Source organism: Chrysoperla carnea, chromosome 3, assembly GCF_905475395.1.
Source record: "Chrysoperla carnea chromosome 3, inChrCarn1.1, whole genome shotgun sequence".
NCBI lineage: Eukaryota > Metazoa > Arthropoda > Insecta > Neuroptera > Chrysopidae > Chrysoperla > Chrysoperla carnea.
This window is the reverse complement of record NC_058339.1, coordinates 15,743,241-15,762,990: the sequence shown is the minus strand read 5'-3', so window position 1 is coordinate 15,762,990 and position 19,750 is coordinate 15,743,241. Positions and strand designations below refer to the sequence as shown.

Genomic DNA, 19,750 nt, shown 5'->3' with positions numbered 1-19,750 from the left:
TCTACATTTTTAATAAAAATAAACAAATTAAAATACTATTTTCTGTTTCTTTTATAAATAAAATTTTTTTTTAATTCCTATTATTTATTATTTGTTTAATATAAAAAAAAAATCAATTCGAATTTTTTTATTCTGAATAATTCTTTTTAATGGGAAATTTCATATAAATATTTTCTTTAATAAGTTTATTCAAGTGTGTATTATTATGCCGTTGGAGTTCTCAATAAAAAAATTATGGTTATTTTTCTAAGGAATGACAAAATGAGTCGTAAAAAATACTTCGTTTCATAATAATGGAAAAACACAGACTGTCTAGGGATTCAGTCTGGTATTCTCTATAGACACTAGACATTATTAGTATATTTTCGACCGACATCGAAGAAAATTTCATTGCAAATTTTAAATTATATAAATTTTACTAGAGTGATAAACATCCGCTTCGCTGGGTAAAGATTGATAAAGATTGCTCTCGTTTATCCCCTTTCTATAACACTCGAAATAATGGTAAGGATTGTTTTACACAGGAAAAATATATGTATGGTTTTCTATTTTTTTAAATGTATAATAGTCGTAATTATTCATTGAGTATATCACAAAAGATGGCCGTGAAATATTTTATATTGACTATTTTTACAGAAATCTGTAATTTATGGTAATGTCAAATGACTACTTTTACAGAAATCTATAATTTATGGTAATGTCAAATTAAATTAATTTTTTAATTTTTTTATTAATATATCTTTATAAATTATATCTCATGTGTTATTCTGAAGTATGAGCTATATTGTCATACAGTTTCATTAAAAACCATTCGCTAGTTTTAACGTGAAAGCGTAACAAACAAACAAACAAACATGCTTACTTTCGCATTTATAATATATAGAGATAGAGATGTTTGCGAAAGAAAATTAATTCAAAAAGTTATTGTAAGATGTTAATTTCCCAGGATTCATAAAATTTTATTACAACACCTTTTTTAAATTACAGCTTATTACGGCGATACAGGAGACGGTATAAGGTGGAACTTCACCAATCTGATAACCAGATGAGACATATTTTTTATGATATTTTATTGATTTTTAAACACGCCTATCATAGTTTTTCCATTTGTAAATTTGACTAGTTTAAAAGTAAAAATCTGAATTTAAATTATTGTTATAAATAATAAATAACCAATTTAAATATATCGATACTTAAACATTGATTACCAAATATGTAGACAGGTGTAATATTAACCTTCAAATATATTAAATTAAACTTGAATACTCAATATTCATAAAAAAATATAGCAGCAAGTAAACTTGACACTTTTATCCGTCATAAAATTTGATTATTGGGAAATTACACGCATTTTTTGGAAAAACCAATATTATTTTATAGACCTGTATACTCAACTGCCCCCAGCGATATCCATCTGAAGCTCTCCCTACAATCCGACCTTTTTATCCAAACAACCGCTAAATCCTTCTTTCAATATTTTGCACTAAACCGTCTCCGAAGATCAACGAACTGGGCTAATTTGATCCGCATAATTGCTCTTCAGAAACAGATATCACCAACAAAGACGGACTTGAGTGACTCATAGATAAAATAATACAATAAAAGCTTGTCCTTTAAAAAGTATTTTTTATTAATATTGTCTTCCATTTATATAAACGGTGCACTCAAATTTTAATAATATTTCGATGCATTTTAAGACAATGGAATATAGGTGAAGCTTAGGATATGATTTTGAACTAGAACTCTAGCAAGAGTTATCCTAACCATAGTGCACAGACCCTTGTAAATGTGCCAAATTTACCAAAAACATGTGGTACCTATTACGTGGTTAAAGGTTAAATTGATAATAAGTCTTATAATGTTAATGAATAATACTGAAAACTATCTAATAAATAACTGAACGTTATAGTTGCTGTGATATAGAAGTGTGTGAACATTGCAGCCATCGCTACACCCACACCAAATTAAAATATTTTATTCACAAAACATCAACAATCATAAATATTCCGCGCTTCATCTTCATTTGAGTATGTGTGGGCTGTGGGCTACACACATCAATATATTATTCAATTATACAAATATATAAGTATAAAACAAAATTTTTTTCCCATGAAAATACTCATCAAAACAATTTTCCAAAAATAAAAAGTTTAATTCTAAGAAAAATAAATTTTATTCGAAACACGCGATCTGTATTAAAATAATTTTGATTTTTTGTATTTTTCGATTACTTATCATAGAATTTGTTATAAAATATTATATCGAAAAGTTGGTTAAAAAACTTTCTAAATAATATACAAGTGAAAATGTGATTTAATTCTTGTAAACCAATTTTTGGAAACTTGGTTATAAAATGTTCTCAATCAAGTCGGTTCGACCGTTTATGGGCTATGATGTCACTGAGAACACTTTAAACTTATAACACTGCTTCTTAAATCAATATCAAAAGGAGACACTTAAAGAGCTTTCATTTTTTAGGACCAATTTTTGGAAATATTTTAATCAATTGAAATATTTGAGTTGACTTTGTTCTTTTGAATTATTGTTTTGAATTACCTAAGATATTTTACCATTTCACTTTTCTAAATGAATTGAGCCAGGTTTATTTGACCATTCATTTCCATAGTAATTATCTTGGTAGATGTATTTAAATGAATAAGAAACGAAGACACTTCGGTGAATGTCGTAATTTGTCGTGTTGTAAAAGACAATGTCTTTTTATGCGTTGGTATGTGTGGCATTTTATTATAATTATACGAACGCACACACGTATGACTATGAGAGACTAGAACTATCTAGTTCTACCATGGTAATTATTTATTTGTTATATGTCATGCCTTTTCCAAACTGAATTGATTTTGAAGATCATCGGCAATTTTTCACATTTTTCGGGTATGTAATCCTAAGCTCGCACTTGAAACATATCTAAGAACACTCCCCGTTAAATAACCTTTCAAATGAAACCAAAAAATGTTGTTACCCTGTTAATAGTTTCTTTTTTGATAAAATGAGTTGTCAAAATAGACACTGGTACTAGACTTGCCCTGATCTTATCAACTGTGGATATCGCTAGAAAACTTTTTGTTCAGATCGCTTCTTTGCTTAGGCATTTACTTAACTGAAGAATATAGGAGTTTCACCTTCAATTTACCCAATAAAAAAAATATAAAATAATGATATAGAATTTACTTGCCAAATTTTAATTGATTGTTTATTTGATATGGCAATGGCGGCGGCTAAATTTGTTTGTTGTTTCGTGAATTATATGTATATTTGCACGTGTTAAACAAAAAAATATGATACATCGAAAATAGCTTGAAACGCATCTGGGATTATAAAAATATGTTGTTGATTCTCTATATGTTTTTTTATTTTATTTATAATTATGTATTCAAGTAAAAAAGGAAGTATGTCTTTAATAATTTTGTTTTTTTATTTAATTTAAATTTCGTAATTTTATTTTTTACAATGAGAGTCTCTAGTATTAGTGTGAGTGTAAGTGAGTATTTATTTATAGAATTTTATTTATTTATTTACACATCTTCTGTTTCATATTTAATTCACTCAGACAGACTGGAATATAACACATTTCGTAAATTAAATTATAAATAAATATAAAAAAAACTCATGAAAAAAATTAGATAAAAAATCCGATTAAATAAAACATGAACTGTAAACTACTATAAAATTTGAATATGAACGTCATTCAAAATCATAGCATGCAGTCTCGAAGGCTTCTAGCCCTCTCAGATCTGGCATTCAATCACGATTTTCTCAGAAACTATGCATCCAATCGATCCATAAACCCGATTTTTGTGTTTTTTGGGTCAAAATTACCATATATACAGAGTTTTATCGAAATCAGAAACATAAACTTTTTCGCGATTTTTCGATTTTTTTTAAAGGGGGATTTTTTTACCCCTTAATAAAATTGCAAAAAATCGAAAATTTTTTTTTGGCTTCAATATCGATAAAATTTATAATAAGAGGTAATTTTGACCCAAAAATAGGGTTTATTTAATGATTGGATGCATGGCTTTTGAGATATAATCCAAAATTGGACACAAAAGGCGATTTTCTCAGAAACTATGCATCCAATTGATACATAAACCCGATTTTTATATTTTTTGGGTCAAAATTACCTTATATACAGAGTTTTATCGAAATTGGAAACAAAAACTTTTTCCCGATTTTTTCTTTTTTTTTTAATAAAATTGCAAAAAATCGAAAAATTTTGTTTGCCTTTGACATCGATTAATTTATCACTAAAAATAGAATCATCGAAATCGGTTGGCGTGATACTGAGTTATTCGTCCATTTGTCGCGCACATACGTAATGAAAATTTAAGACTTATATGGTTTTCACGTGGATATCATTGTCAGAACTGGACCAAATTGAAATGGGACCACACGGGAAGCACTAGCATTCAAATAGATAAAGAATCATCAAAATTGGTTCACCCTGTCAAAAGTTCTGAGGTAACAAACATTAAAAAAAAAAAAAAAAAATACAGACGAATTGAGAACCTCTTTCTTTTTTGTTTGAAGTCGGTTAAAAATACTTTACATACATAATAATTAAGAAAACTTAAAATTCAAAACAATAAATTTAGTTTAATTGTAATAACGAATTATAGTTAAAATCCTTTAGGTTCGATACACATATGTTTATAATAATAGCACCTGGAAGTTACAATAACAATTTAGTAGGGGAAGTAACTATTTAAAATTCATTCAACTATAATTTCACTTAAACAAATATCATAGTAAATATGTTGTATTTGTAATTTGTATCCCTCGCTCATTCATAATTTTGTTCAATATATTTTTATGAATGAAATACAATAGAAAGAAAGTCAAATTAAAAATGATTATTTAATAAAAATCAACAACAACAATATTTTTACCTAAACCATCTGCTGTTGGAACGTTATAAATCATAGACAAGGTGTTATAGGCACTATCGTTTCATGGTACTGAAAAACCGAGTTCTAAGTTCTTTGTTTAGAGATATTCTTAGTTCAAATGATTCATAACAAGAGAAAAATATCATTAAAAAAAAATTAGAACAATTGAGGAGTTGAATTGAATAAGCTCCAATTGATTTTTTTAACCCGTCAGCACTTGCGTTATAAACTTTTTCTATCTTCATATAATTTTATCTATTTTCGAATTATAAATTTTTCCAATTTCATCAAACAGTCTACAGTTTTTTTAAATACATATTTTTAAGCCCTTGTGAGAATATGCCTCATCACGAGAGTAAATCTGTAAGCAAAAAAGTATTTACTTCGGAAAATTTCGGACCTGTTCGTCTACTTTCGTTAGCTTAATATAAGTCATACTCAGTAAATTTAAAAACTTGGGATTGAAATATGATGAAATTAGTTCAAATGAATTTTATTTACTGCGATTTTTTCTCTGCTCTAATATTTTCATTCTCAAACATCATTCAATAATCACGTAATCAAACTATTTTTAATTAGCTAGTGCTTTAAAAATAAATTTATATAAAATTATGTAGAGGTTATGATTTACAAGGTTAAAGAATATTTAACGCACGAAAAATCAAGCGATTAAAGATTACTGAACGGTTGACGCGAGTGCTGGCATGACGGGTTAAATCCTGATACGACTAAAAATAAGGGCTCAAATTACAAAAATCTGAACGCTGTATGATGATCACTTATTTGAACATAGAAAATATTACTTAGGCCAATCTTCCCGCAAATCAGCAAAAAAGGCAAATTTTACCCTCTGTTATTTCGACCTCTTTACCGTATTCCTTCTAATGATTTTACAATCTGCACCTAAACCTCCTGGATTGAAAGTCATAAGACGAAGTTAGTTTCGTTAAGTTGATTCTTTCTTTCATTCATTCATAAATAAATAATAGCATTTGATTCTCATATTTAGTATATTGAGTTATTCCCTCATACCGTTGCATAGCATTACGTTCTGTTGTGTGGTTACGTTTGACTTGGACAACAATAGATTAAGAACAACAACTCTGTGAAGCCTACTTCCTACATTTGTCGGATGTTACATCCTTATTCATTCTCATTCATTCAAGTATTCTTCTTTTTATTCACAATACTTATTTTATAATAATATGTTTTATTATGACACTTTAAAACCGAATTTGGTTAAAACTCTATATATTGGGCTAATTCTATCTACTGGTTAGGTTTACTTTTTTGTGTACGAATATTAGTAATTCAGATTCAATTTTTTGAAGTGAAAACTTCTTTTGGCACGTTAAGCACTTTTTGTGTGAACAAAAAATCATGGAACACGGGCCACCGTCATCACCTGTGTGTCCATCACCACCATCACTGCCATCGCGTCTCCTAAACGGATGGACCGATGGGGGAATCGAATTAGTTGTCAAATAAGTTTACAAATTTATTAATAAGAGATTATTATTGACGGAAATCGGGTTTCAATGGTAAAATATAAATGATTATGAATTATTGTGTTCTCAACTTTACGCTTTTATGTGCTCATAAAATAACTTTTATATGATTATATAATCATCGTAATGACGAAAGTAACCATAAAAAGCTTTATTTTATATACGCAGTTTTATCGAAATCGAAAACAAAATTTATTTCTCGATTTTTTAATTTAAGAATATGCAAAAAATCGAAAAATTTTTTTTGCCTTCGATATCGATAAAATTCATTATATAAGGTAATTTTGACCCAAAAAATCCAAAAATAGGTTTTATTTAATGATTGGATGCGTGGCTTTCGAGTTATAATCCAAAATTGCCTACAAACAGCGATTTTCTCAGAAACTATGCATCCGATCGATCCATAAACCCGATTTTTGTGTTTTTTGGGTCAAAATTACCTTAGATACAGAGTTTTATCGAAATCAGAAACATAAACTTTTTCCTGATTTTTTCGATTTTTTCTAAGGGGTACCCCTTAATAAAATTGCAAAAAATCGAAAAATTTTTTTTGGCTTCAATATGGATAAAACTCATAATGTAAGGTAATTTTGGCCCAAAAAAATCCAAAAATATTGTTTATTTAATGATTGGGTACGTGTCTTTCGAGTTATAAACCAAAATTGCCCACAAACAGCAATTTTCTCAGAAACTATGCATCCAATCGACCCATTAACCCGATTTTTGTGTTTTTTGGGTCAAAATTACCTTATTTACATTTCGTGTTTCTTAGACTGCTTCTTTAATTTCGCCTTCAATGCTCGTTAAGTTTTAACGATTAACGAACACTTGGACTATAAAATAATTTTCACTACAATTAAAAATCAACACATCACGTATAATGAAAGTTGAATAACACAAAAAGTAAATGAAACTTTCTTTTCGCCTAATTATATTTCAAGTGACAATAAAAAACGACACATATAGAATAATTGATCAGAACAAAAGTGACGCAACATCTAAAACATTATTAAAATCAAATTTGAATTTGCAATTAACATATAAACAAAAATTGATCACTGCAGGGGGGTCGGTCGGATCGTTCGTTTACTTGGTGTCTCTCCTTGGTACGCTCCATATTTAGTAAATTGTAACAAAGATCTACCCACGACAACGGTAGTAAGTAAGTATTATAATATCTAAACAGGCATTCAATACTACTACTCTTTCAATATTTAAAATATTATTCAAAATATATACAACTTTTTAAATACCTCGCTATAACAAACTCCCTCGTGTTTGTAATTGTTTAGCTTGCGCTCCGAGTATATTAATAAAAGTGTATTTTTTTATTAGGAAGCGCTTCTGTTGCCACCTCGGAAATCAAAAAATCTATTTCTAAATACCATTAATATCCGTTTAAAATTTGATGTAGTTGTCAAAAGAATTTAAAAAAACAGAAACTAATATAAACAAGTGAAAACAAACAATTGACTGAGTTAATTGTTGAAATACCATGCATAGTCAGTGTTGATTTTTTTATCGCATAACACATACAAACATGTGACACATACATAACTGATAATCAAGTATAGTACATATTATGAATATTTCCGCCTACTTGGCGCCCCCACGGGTAAACAGTGATGTTTACGAAAAAATGTTTCAAACAAAAGTTGTTTAATTTTTGATAAGGAACATTTTTTACATTTAAACTTTTGTTCTATCTCTAACGGTTTACAAGATGGGTCTTACGGACCCAAGACCCAATTGACCTATGATGCTCATTTACGAACTCGACCTCACTTTTTACGTCCTGAGTACGCTGTAAAAATTTCAGCTCGATATCTTTTTTCGTTTTTGAGTTATCGTGTCCACAGACGGATGGACGGACGGACGGACGGACGGACAACCGGAAATGGACTAATTAGGTGATTTTATGAACACCTATGACAAAATTTGTTTCCTAGCATCATTATTTTTAAGCGTTACAAACTTGGGACTAAACTTAATATACTATGTATATTTCATATATACATGGTATAATAATGCATGGAATATTTGATAAAATTAAGAGATAAATAGGAGTTACAGTCTCCCCTAAGTTACTCCAACCATTAAATAGGATCCTAAAAGTTTATTTGAGATATTCGTGTTAGTTTAAAATTGTCATCAGGGCTGTATTAATGCATGGACTTAACTGCACCCAGGGTCTCCGAGTGTTCTGGGCCCTCAATCATCAAATGCTAAAAAAATTAATCAGCAAATGACTGATGGAATAAGTGAGCATGCAATCTTCAATCATAGATCCCCAAAACTACATAACTCAGGGTGAAGATAGTAAAAATAATTAAAAGCGCTCCCTCTGGAGCCCCTCAAATGTTTAATCCACCCCTGCATAAGATACATTTTAAAGTATGACATTTTATCTACTTTGTGGGAATATTTGGATGCAAACTTTCAAAACTGTAAAAACTATAGTCGTTTAACTCAAAACTAAATTTCGATATCGGTACCATAAATATCATCTCCAGAACTACTGAATCTATTGGGTTTAAGTTTGTTGTGTCAAGAAAAAGTTTATAATATGAAAATCGATCGGAAATTTTACGTCCGATAACTTTAGTTTATCCTATTTTTCCTCCAAAATGTTTACGAGTAAATTGTCAACAGTTTTAGAAAAACATCGTTTATTTTTTCGAAATCACCTTTTTTTTCTGCGCATTAGAAAATTGTTATTCTACAGGTAAAAAGATAAAAATTGGTATAGGTGATATTTCCGCACCGAAAACTTCAGTAAATTTAAGCTAATTTGATGAGAGTATTGTGTACTATCTGCTGGATGTCGGCAAACTTTTGTGCCAAAAACATGTTGTTGGCGGCGGCAACGGAGATGGCTCCATTTGATTATTAAATAAACGGAGATAGATAAGTTCAATAAACGATCATACACTTATTATATCTCGCCATTCATTCATTCGTTCATTCATTTATTTATTGTAAATATTTAATATGCCTATAAATACAGCATGATTATAAAGTTAAAAAAATAAGAAAATATGAATTCATATCTAGATTCCTCGCACGTTATCGTTCTGATTTATATTTATTCGCTGGTTGGGACGCAATAACCAAAAAGATTGTAACAAAAAAACGTCACTTTTTCAAGCGATTCAGCTTACCATAAATTTTGAGAATATGCAAAAATAATTTGTTAATTTGTCAATTTGTATGTTTTATCAAATTTTAATGTTTTTTCATTAAAAAACATGAGCCGTGAAAGTGAATTATCAGAAATTAAAGATACTATATATATATATATGTTATGTCATAATAAATATCCTGATTAAACCAAATGTAACTATACGCACATATTGGGTTGACTACTAAATCAAAAGAAGGTCTTTTTTAAACTAATATAACATATAATTCATACAGTAATTTAAATCTACTTTTGAAAAAATTGTGAAGATATGTTTTAGGTATCATCTCAACGAATTGAACGTAGATTCAAATATAGTTAACGAACAATTCTTTTACGATCTAATCTAATCGTATTAAAAGTCTTATATCAATAAAATTGACCTGCTTTTCTCGAAAAATCAATGGGTGGTATACCTTGTTATTCCTCGGGAATAAATACAGTAAACAATTCAAGAAATTACTTTTTATATAATAATATAATAACTTGATTGAAGTGTAATTCTCAGCGCGATGTTCTTAGTAGTTCGTAGAGTAATTTTTATATTGACATGTGTATATAATGTAATGTATAATGTGTGACTGATGATGCCTGTTTGGCCTAGTTTTCATAATAATATAGATGTATTGTATTTATTCCCACATCCAATTTCATTTAAATATTGTTATATGGTATGTAAAATATAAATAATTATTTACAGTAACGCGGAAGAACTCAAATATTTAAACAAAAAAGCGTTTCAATTATGTTATATGTATACAGAAACTTTATTGAAATATATCTACCATACACTACCGAACAAACCTATGTTCTATTAGTTGATTCGTTCATTTTTGAATTTCATAAGAAGAGATGTAGATACATTAGGCAACCAGCAACTTACCTAGAAAAGAAGAAAAATCAAAATTAATAATCATTACTAAAAAAAAAATTGATTAAAATTAATTTAATAGGGTATTCCACTATTTTTGAAAAAGTACTTCAAAATGTTGATTTTGCTAATAAAAAGCCAATAAAAATTTATTTCGGAAAAATACACACGCATTCTTGCCAAAAACTTAAGATTAAATTTTAAACCTTTTTTAAACTGTCAAAAACGCGGGCATTCCATTTGATGACGTAATGTGGGTATCACTATACGACATAACACAAATAATTTTGATAGATATATGGCTGATGGTCTATGACTCATACCGCTATGACATCACAGCAGGGCTTACTCGCGTTTTAGGTCAGGTTAGATAAATATTTCGTGATTATATAATTCATTGCCCTTGTTCAAAAATATTTATTTTCAATAAGCTTTTATTAGTTTGATTTGAATTATATATACTACTAGCTTGATACTCGCCCGTTTCGCTGGGTTTAAAAGTAAAGATTACCCTTACCTTCTTTTTACACAGGTAAAATATATATACAGTTTTCAATTTTTTTAAATGTAAAATAGTCATGATTTATTGATTATATCAGAAAAGATGGCCATGAATTGTTTTAACTATTTTTACATTTAAAATATTTAATTTATGTTTCGAAATGATACTCAAAGACGGCTACTAGAAAGATTTAAAACACGAATAACTTTATTGAAAGCTTTTGTACTATGCGAGGTTTGATTCTTTTTTTGCCTAAATGGTGTGTTTACTGAAACTTTTTCCCTGTTTTATTAAGAATTAAAACACTAATGCTGTAGAATCTCAATAAATATCCATTTACTTTTGATCGAATAAGTAGCTTCTTCCAAACATTAATTTTTGATAGAGAATTAAAATAATTATATACTTGCAATAACATTTTTGATAGATTATGACACTTTCTAAAAAAAACATAAAATGAATTACATAGAATTTGATAAATTATACTATCAATTCAAAATCAAGACATAAAAATTCTAATAAAAAAATAGTTATTGTGTGTTTAAAATAGTAAAAACAAGATCAATGAAATAGATAATTGTTGAATAATTATGATTGATATCCCAATAAATAAATTGAATTCAGATTTTAACCAGATGAAGATTTATTAGATGAAGAAAGAGATGTAATAACCACGCAAAATTAATCTGTATCTGTGTATAAATTTCAATGAATAATTATGACTATTATACATTTAAAAAGATTAGAAAACCATACATATATTTTACCTGTGTAAAATAATCCTTACCATTATTTCGAGTGTTATAAAAAGGGGATAAGCGAGAGCAATCTTTATCAATCTTTACTTTTAAACCCAGCAAAGCGGGTGGGTATCACTCTAGTTCGTTTGTATAATTGCAGTCACCATAAATATTTGATTGCATAAGTACTTGAATTTTAAATAATAGTGATTATTTTTGCATTGTAAATACTTGTTTTTTTCCGTGTAAAAATACAAGAACTTCATAAAATTTAATGATATAAGAAGATCTGAATATAGAATTGAATGAAGAATGCACCAGCGCAAGCAATCTGGAAAATCTAATGAATAAATAAATATAATCGTTGTATCTGTTTAGATAAGAAATGCAATACTTTTTTTAAATAAATAACAAAAATAAAAATTTATGAATAAATAATAATGTTATGCATTTTAGATTGAGGTAACGGTAAAATAATATACAGGAAAGTGTTGTACCTTGGACAGATTTATACACAATTTACATTTATATATTTCAATAATATAAACAGGTCTGCAAAAAATCAGAACACTACCCCGTACTTTCAGACAACAAGACTATCGGATTAACTCTTTGCACGAATAAATTTTATTCTATTGTACTTTTAATAGAAATAACAAGTGAAAACCAACAGTTGACTGAGTTAATTAAATGTAGAGACAATGTTGATTACTATGTCACATTACACATACATACATGTCACACATATATAAGTGATATTCTCATATAATACATATTATACAATTTGCGCTCTCACGGGTAAACAGTAATGTTTACGAAAAAATGTTTCAAACAAAAGTTGTTTATTTTTTTATAGAAATATTTTTTACATTTAAACTTTTGTATCAATAATGGTTTACGAGGTGGATCCTACGAGCCAAGACCCACTTGAACTAGTTTGCTCATTTACGAACTTGATGTCACTTATATATAAAAACACGCTATAAAAATTTCAGCTTGATATCTCTTTTCGTTTTTGAGACCGGAAATGGACTAATTAGATGATTTTATGAACACCTCTACCAAAACTTTGTTCATAGTATTAATATTTTTAAGCGTTACAAATTTAGGAATAAACTTAGTATATCTTGGTATATATCATGTACAAGGTATAAAAATAAACTGTGTCATCGATAGCCATCATATTTTTCAAGAAATATAAGGATGATTCAAGATATATTATCCCTCAGGTCTAACATTTTATCCTACAAGATACTGTAATAATTGAATCCTACACCTTATATTTTATTTTATATTTATATTTATATATAATGTATTTTATTTTCTATTTAAATATTTCAATTATATATTATATTTATCTTGTGCTGTTGTGGTTGTTTTTGTTGTTGTTGTTGAATACTTTTTTTTATCTGCGTGGCGTGGAGAGAAATTTTTTAGCAGAGCAAACAGGCGGTACTTAATATAAACACCTACTACAGTTTTATATTTTTATAAATATTATTATTAATATTACTTTGTGTGTGACAGTTTGTATACTATGATGATATTAATAACTTAATATATTACATATTTAGGGTGATAGGTAGTGTACTACGGATACAATGTACCATGAATCGATGCCTCTGAACAAGTAAATCATCTTTATCGATTGAAGGTGTTTGTTTTCCTACAGTTTTGTAAAAAACTTTTGGTTTATTGCACGGTACATGCATATAAACCAAATATATGCTTTTTCGTCAAATAATGAGTTATTTTTAGCTTTATAATACCACGCAACTACAAAAGTATATAATATATTGTGTGAAAGTGTTTTGCTCTGACCATCAAATGATGGATCTTCGATGAACTCATAATTAAAATTTTGTTTTTATATCATCGACAACCTGATATTTTTATGGTATTATTATAAACTACAAGATTGTCTAAATATTTTAGATAGTTTTTTATCACACTCTCTAGATTTTTTGATATAGAAATATCCAATTGAAAAGGATAACCTATATGATTTCAGCCAACTATGAACGATAAAATAATAATAAAAAGTCTGATGACCTAGGAATTTTTTGTGATTTTTGGAAACTATGTTAATCAAGCAATGTATTTATAAAGTTTTATTGAAGTCCTTAGTATTATTCAATCCTTGCATATCTCTTTAAACATAAATAAATATATTTTTAATTTATGCCAAAAAATTAAATTTTTTCAATTTTTTGACAGTTTAAGAGGTCACTTTTTTAATTTTCTCACTGGTGTAGGTGCAGGATCGACTTCTTTTTGTTAGATAGGTAGGAAAATGCACTTTTTATGTAGAAAAACAGAAAGCTATAAGAGCTATTTTCGATTATATTGTTTGGGCGTTTAAATTAAAATTACTTCCATCCTAAAATCCATGAGTTTTTTTTGATGATCTAGTTTTTGTTGATCAATTATTACTACTTTATATAACTACTTGGATTTTGAACAATATTATACTTTTAGTTACCATTCATCACTTAAATGACTGTAAAGTGTAACATGTGCATGCGTGGGGTATTTAAGATGACAACCACACTAATATCACATTATATGCCAATAGTATTTTGCAAAAATTTATTTTATAAGCGGCATTTAATTGAAAGTATGTCGCTTTCTTATTGTAAGTAATTAAAGTTTTTAGAAAATTTATTTTGAAAAAATTAAACCTACACCCCAGTCAATAATCAATTTTTTCATTTAAGTATATGATTAGTGGAGTTTTTGATAAGAGGAACTCAGGAATCCTTTATTAGGGTAAGTTGAATATATTTTAAATTTTTTTGAGCAGTTGTTTCGTAAATATAGAAATTTGATAATATACGATTTTTTCGTTAATATAATTGAGTTTCGGTCAGTTTCGGCCAAAAAATCTAGTTTCGGCAACAGTTTCGATTTCGGCTGAAAATCTGCCGAACTTCCACACCAAAACTCTGCGTTCGTGAATTATCGCGCGTCGTTCGGCTAACTTTGAGCAAGTTCGTGTCTGCTGAGTTTGCCGGTCAGTTTCGGTCGGACACTACAAATTATTAACCATATCATTGTGAATCAGTGTAACACGGATACTACTATTTACGTACAAATTCAAAAGAAGACAGAAATCACTCCCACACAATTAAGATTATGTGACAAAAATAAAGCACCCATTCATCATAAAATAATAATTGTGTCTCAAATTCAAATTTGTATTATTATCCATTGAATAATACGTTTTTGTATATAAATTTGTGTGTAGGTAGATTTAAGAAAAAAAAAATCATTTAAAGTACTTTGATCTTATAATTATTATTTTGTTTGAAATGTAAGTGGAAATATTTAAGTTCTTTTTGTATTCAGATCACTACACCATTTCTTATTTCTTGTGTGATTGTGATTGTCTTCTGAAACAATTTAGTATTATGAAATATGTCTGTCTGTTTATTTTTTATTTTTCATTAATAAAGTGTGATTATATTGTAGGTATTATGAATAGAGTCAAGCGCCTACATTTATATATTTTGTTCAAATTCATGTTGACGTTTGTTTTGTATTTAATATATTTTCTTCAAAAATTAATATAGTTTCAAAAATTTGTCTCTAAATGGTAACAGTTTAATCTTACTAAATACTTGATATAACTTGCTCTAAAAATAATATATATATGACTCTAAAAACTTCTTTTTATTTTCTAATGTCAATCTGACTTCATTTTATTGTGAAAAAATTAATAAATAAAATCTCTTTGTTTTTATACCATGTATATATGTAGTATATATCAAGGTATACTAAGTTTAGTTCCAAGTTTGGAACAATCACCTAATTAGTCCATTGCTGGTTGTCCGACTGTAAACACGATAACTCAAAAACGAAAAGAGATATCAAATTGAATTTTTTGTAGCAATAAATTTCGATTTTTGCCCCAATTCCTAGATCAGTTTTTTGTATTTTTAAAATACGTATTTTCGACTACCAAGTAGTCATCATCAGTAAGAATTAGCTAGTGAATGTTACTCTTTGCTAATTTGGTGGCGGACTGCAAGTTTAGGGCGAAAAAGTGAAGTCGAGTTCGTAAATGAGCAACATAGGTCAATTGGATTTTATCACCATTCTTTCATTGTGATAGTTATTCAATAATTTCGAAAGGAACATAGTTCCGACCGGGTGCTCACGACACCTGTCGCTATTTTTGTATAATTAAATAATTGCTAGAAAGACTACCTCATTAATACTGCCCGTGCCAATGATCTGTCATTTAATTAAATTCATCTCGAGTTAGAGACGGTGATAATTGCACAATCTGTGCTTTAATTGAGTTCATCTCGAGTTTTCGGACGGTGATAATTGCACTATAATACCCTTAATAAATTTAGGAATTTTCCATAGGACGATAACAGCCTTAAAGTGAATCATCTGTTAAATTATTTGCAATATTGTTTCAAATAAAAAATTAATATTGCTGATTCCACTCAAAGGAAAGCTCCACCTTAAATATTATATCTTTACAAAGTACCTACACTCAGAGAAGGAAAACAAAGAAATAAGCATAATAGAAAAAATATAACACTTTTACACACACTCATAAAATTTTAATAATCCATTTGAAGATGTCTATCAACCACATTTTGCTATCATTAATCGAGGAAATAAAATCGAAAAAACAGTCTGACCCAGGAATCGACTGCTAGCCAGTAGATTTTTATGAGAGCCGGTGAAACATGTTTGTCTGAGAGTACACAACATACAAAAAAAAATTGAATTTTATATTTTGGACGATTCTAAGCATTTTTGATCGTTTTTACTTAGCCTTTTTTTTTAATGTTAAATATAGAGAATGTTGTTTGCGGAAGTACTTCAGTCTCACTTTGTGGGCATAAATCGAATAAGAACAAGTTCGTATGGATATGATTTTGTTCAGTATACTCAGACAAAGTGGCTCCCATAAAAATCTACAGACGAGAAATAGATTCCTGGGCCAAATGCCTTATTTTTTCGGCTACATATTGTAGATAGTAAGTACTAAGTATACAAAAGAGACCATAAAGTTCAGACTGATACTTATTTTGTGTAGTATAATCTTTTTTATAAACAATACAAATTTAAAATAACAACAATAACAATAACAAAGAAGAATTAACAAAAGAAAATGTGCGATGAAAAATACACTTAAAAACTCATAATGTATAATACTTACATAGCACAGGAAATGTTCACATATACATACTGTATGACTATGAACATACATATAATATAAGATTGTGTGATTTTTATGGAACGAAAAGGGAATAAAAAATTACAGAAACACAATTTACCTTAAAATAAACAATGAACAATGATATTATCCTCACACGACCTCTATCTACAACCTAGAAAGTCACAACTAAGAAGCGAAAGGTACAGCAACAATTTTCATTTTTAATTCCAATTAGCTATCTGGATCACTTTGGAAGAAAAAAGTGTTAAGTAAGTCGTCTGCTTTAAATTTAAAGATTTGGTTATTACGAAAACATAGCTGTCATGTCTAGTCCATATGTGATTGTGTCAACTACATAAAGATTGTTGTTACTAACTTACATTGAGTTTGAAATAAATTCATTGATCATTTTTATAATACATAGCATATTTGTGTTAAGCCACTAAAATCAATAGCAATCAATATGTCGCTGGTTCAAATCCGACTCGAAGAAATCTTTTTTTTTTTTTTTTAAATAAACCTAATAAACTTGCTCATGTGGTTGATACAATCACATCAGTATTTTGTTATAATATTTATAAGCGGTAGAACCAATCAAAAAATATTGTTTAAAACTATGTTGGATTTCAAAACAACAATATTTGAGACAGTATATTACTTTCATAAGTAACTCATGCGTTTGTGTCAACTTCACCACTCAGCCCCGTACGGTAGTTGTATCACATTCCTGGCACCATTCGCCGATATAAAATTCAGACAACCTCATATCGGTTGATTTTAAGAACTTTTTTTCAGTAGGTATACTCATAAAATAGCTTGTTTATAATCGATACATAGATGTCAATCTAATGGAAACACAATTTACCTTAAGACAAACAATGAACAATTTTTTTTATATTGTTTATGAATTTTCAATTACCGTCATAGTTTGTAAATCATTAGCACTTTGAATTAAAAAAAAAAATTACCATTGTTTTAGAAAACATACTTTTTATGTAAGTTAGTTAGTTGTGTCATTACATAATTGATTATAAATGTATAGTTATGTATGTTTTATTAATTTTTATATGAACACTTACAATTTATGTAATTTTATATAAAAAATAGTCGATGCAGTTTTTATTACAAAGTTTTAATCGATATTAATTTAATTGTTCGTGCTGGGCGCTGGAATACATTCTTGATATTTATAGGTTACGTATGGGTTTAAGTATAGGTAAGCAAACTATCAATTGGAAATTGAAGTCTTATTCACTTCGAGTTATTAAAAATTCCAGATGTTTGATGCCCTGGCGTGTGTGAAATAAGGTCTCGACTTCACCTAGGCCTTTATTTCACACGTCAGGAAATCCAGGTATCTGGCCAAGGGTCGTAATATACTGTCTATGCTCCAATATCTCAGTAAATAAATTATTATCGGACATATGTTTACGTATATGAACTTTATGGTTAACTGTGAATTTTGAAACACCCAGTACGTCACCCAAATGTCGCAAATGATGTTATGAATGGTTAATAATTTTGTTAATAAAATAATCAACAGAATAATTCAGTTCAATTTATTTCGTTGGTGTAAAGAACTAAACTTAAGGCTAAACCTTTATATCAACTTATAAGACATGGCACGTTGCCAATACCCAATTTATTACCATCGGATTAAAATTGTGGCGCATAGCGTATTGCATATTTTCGTTCAAGGTACTAACATATAAAATTTGTGAGTTGTTTTTATGACTTAAGACAACACAAAAATCATATCGAGAAGACGTAAATTTATTGGCACTAGCTCTGCGCTGAACCCAATGAGATAGACAATTCCCTGAATAATTCCATGATATTTGAACATTGAACACATGTTTTCTTATACGAATAAAAATGATGATATACTCAAAGATCATTAAATATTTGATATTTCTAACATTGCAGAAGAAAGTTTCAATTTAAAGTTAAAAATTTCTTTATATTAAATGTTCTAGTAAAAGTTTTTAAGATGGCACACGACGATATGAACATAATTTAAAAGTGATTGTTTTTGACTTCCATATTCACATTATCGATGATTAAAAGCTTTTGTACCTAGTTTAGCATTTTTGAATCATTTTCGCGAAATTGATCGAATTATAAATTGTGTTTTTAACTAACATGTGTAAATAATGCGGTTGCATGTATCAAAGCAGCTTGAAATTCAATGGAATTGACATGGAGTATCTCGAAAACACGTTCGTTGGCGAGATTTGTGAAAGACCAGAATAATATTTTCCAAAATTCTGACGATATTTGACACGTAAAAGCCGTTTTCCATATATATAGTGGTCCGGGGTCCTTTATAATTTCATACGGTGTTAGACAATCTTTTATAACCATTCCAAGGTTTTTCATTTTCTTTATTTGATATTTTTATTTGAATATAAATATCAAAAATATAATAATTTAACACAAATATTTACAATCGTTATTTACTTTAATTCAACTTTCGATGTCACGAGAATTCTTTAATAATTTTTTTATTATTTATATAAACGAATTTATTAAAAAGAAAATTATATAATTTAAAGTTCAAAAAGTTTTATTTTCTTACTAAATACTGGGTGTTGTTAAAAGTACTAGGGCACTTGAATACAAACAATTTTATATTTAAGCGGTGTTGATTCTGTTAGATTTGTCCAATGATTTAATACACAGATAATAGTATAATAATGTTACATTTTTTTAAAGCTTTTGATTTCTTGCAAAATTAACTTCGTAATCTAATAAATAATAATTTTAAACAATATATAAATTATTAATTTATTGTTTGATGTGCAACCATAACTGTAATTAATTGAATTAGAATTAAAATCTACATACTATTGACATTTA

The 19,750-nt window shown here is 28.3% G+C and overlaps 1 protein-coding gene across 1 annotated transcript in view; it reads right to left on the bottom strand.

The window, feature by feature from the left end:
- Positions 1 to 19,750, bottom strand: part of LOC123296997 (E3 ubiquitin-protein ligase HECW2) — a 179,230-nt gene that overhangs the window by 71,078 nt on the left and 88,402 nt on the right. The gene's annotated exons all lie outside the window — the stretch shown is intronic.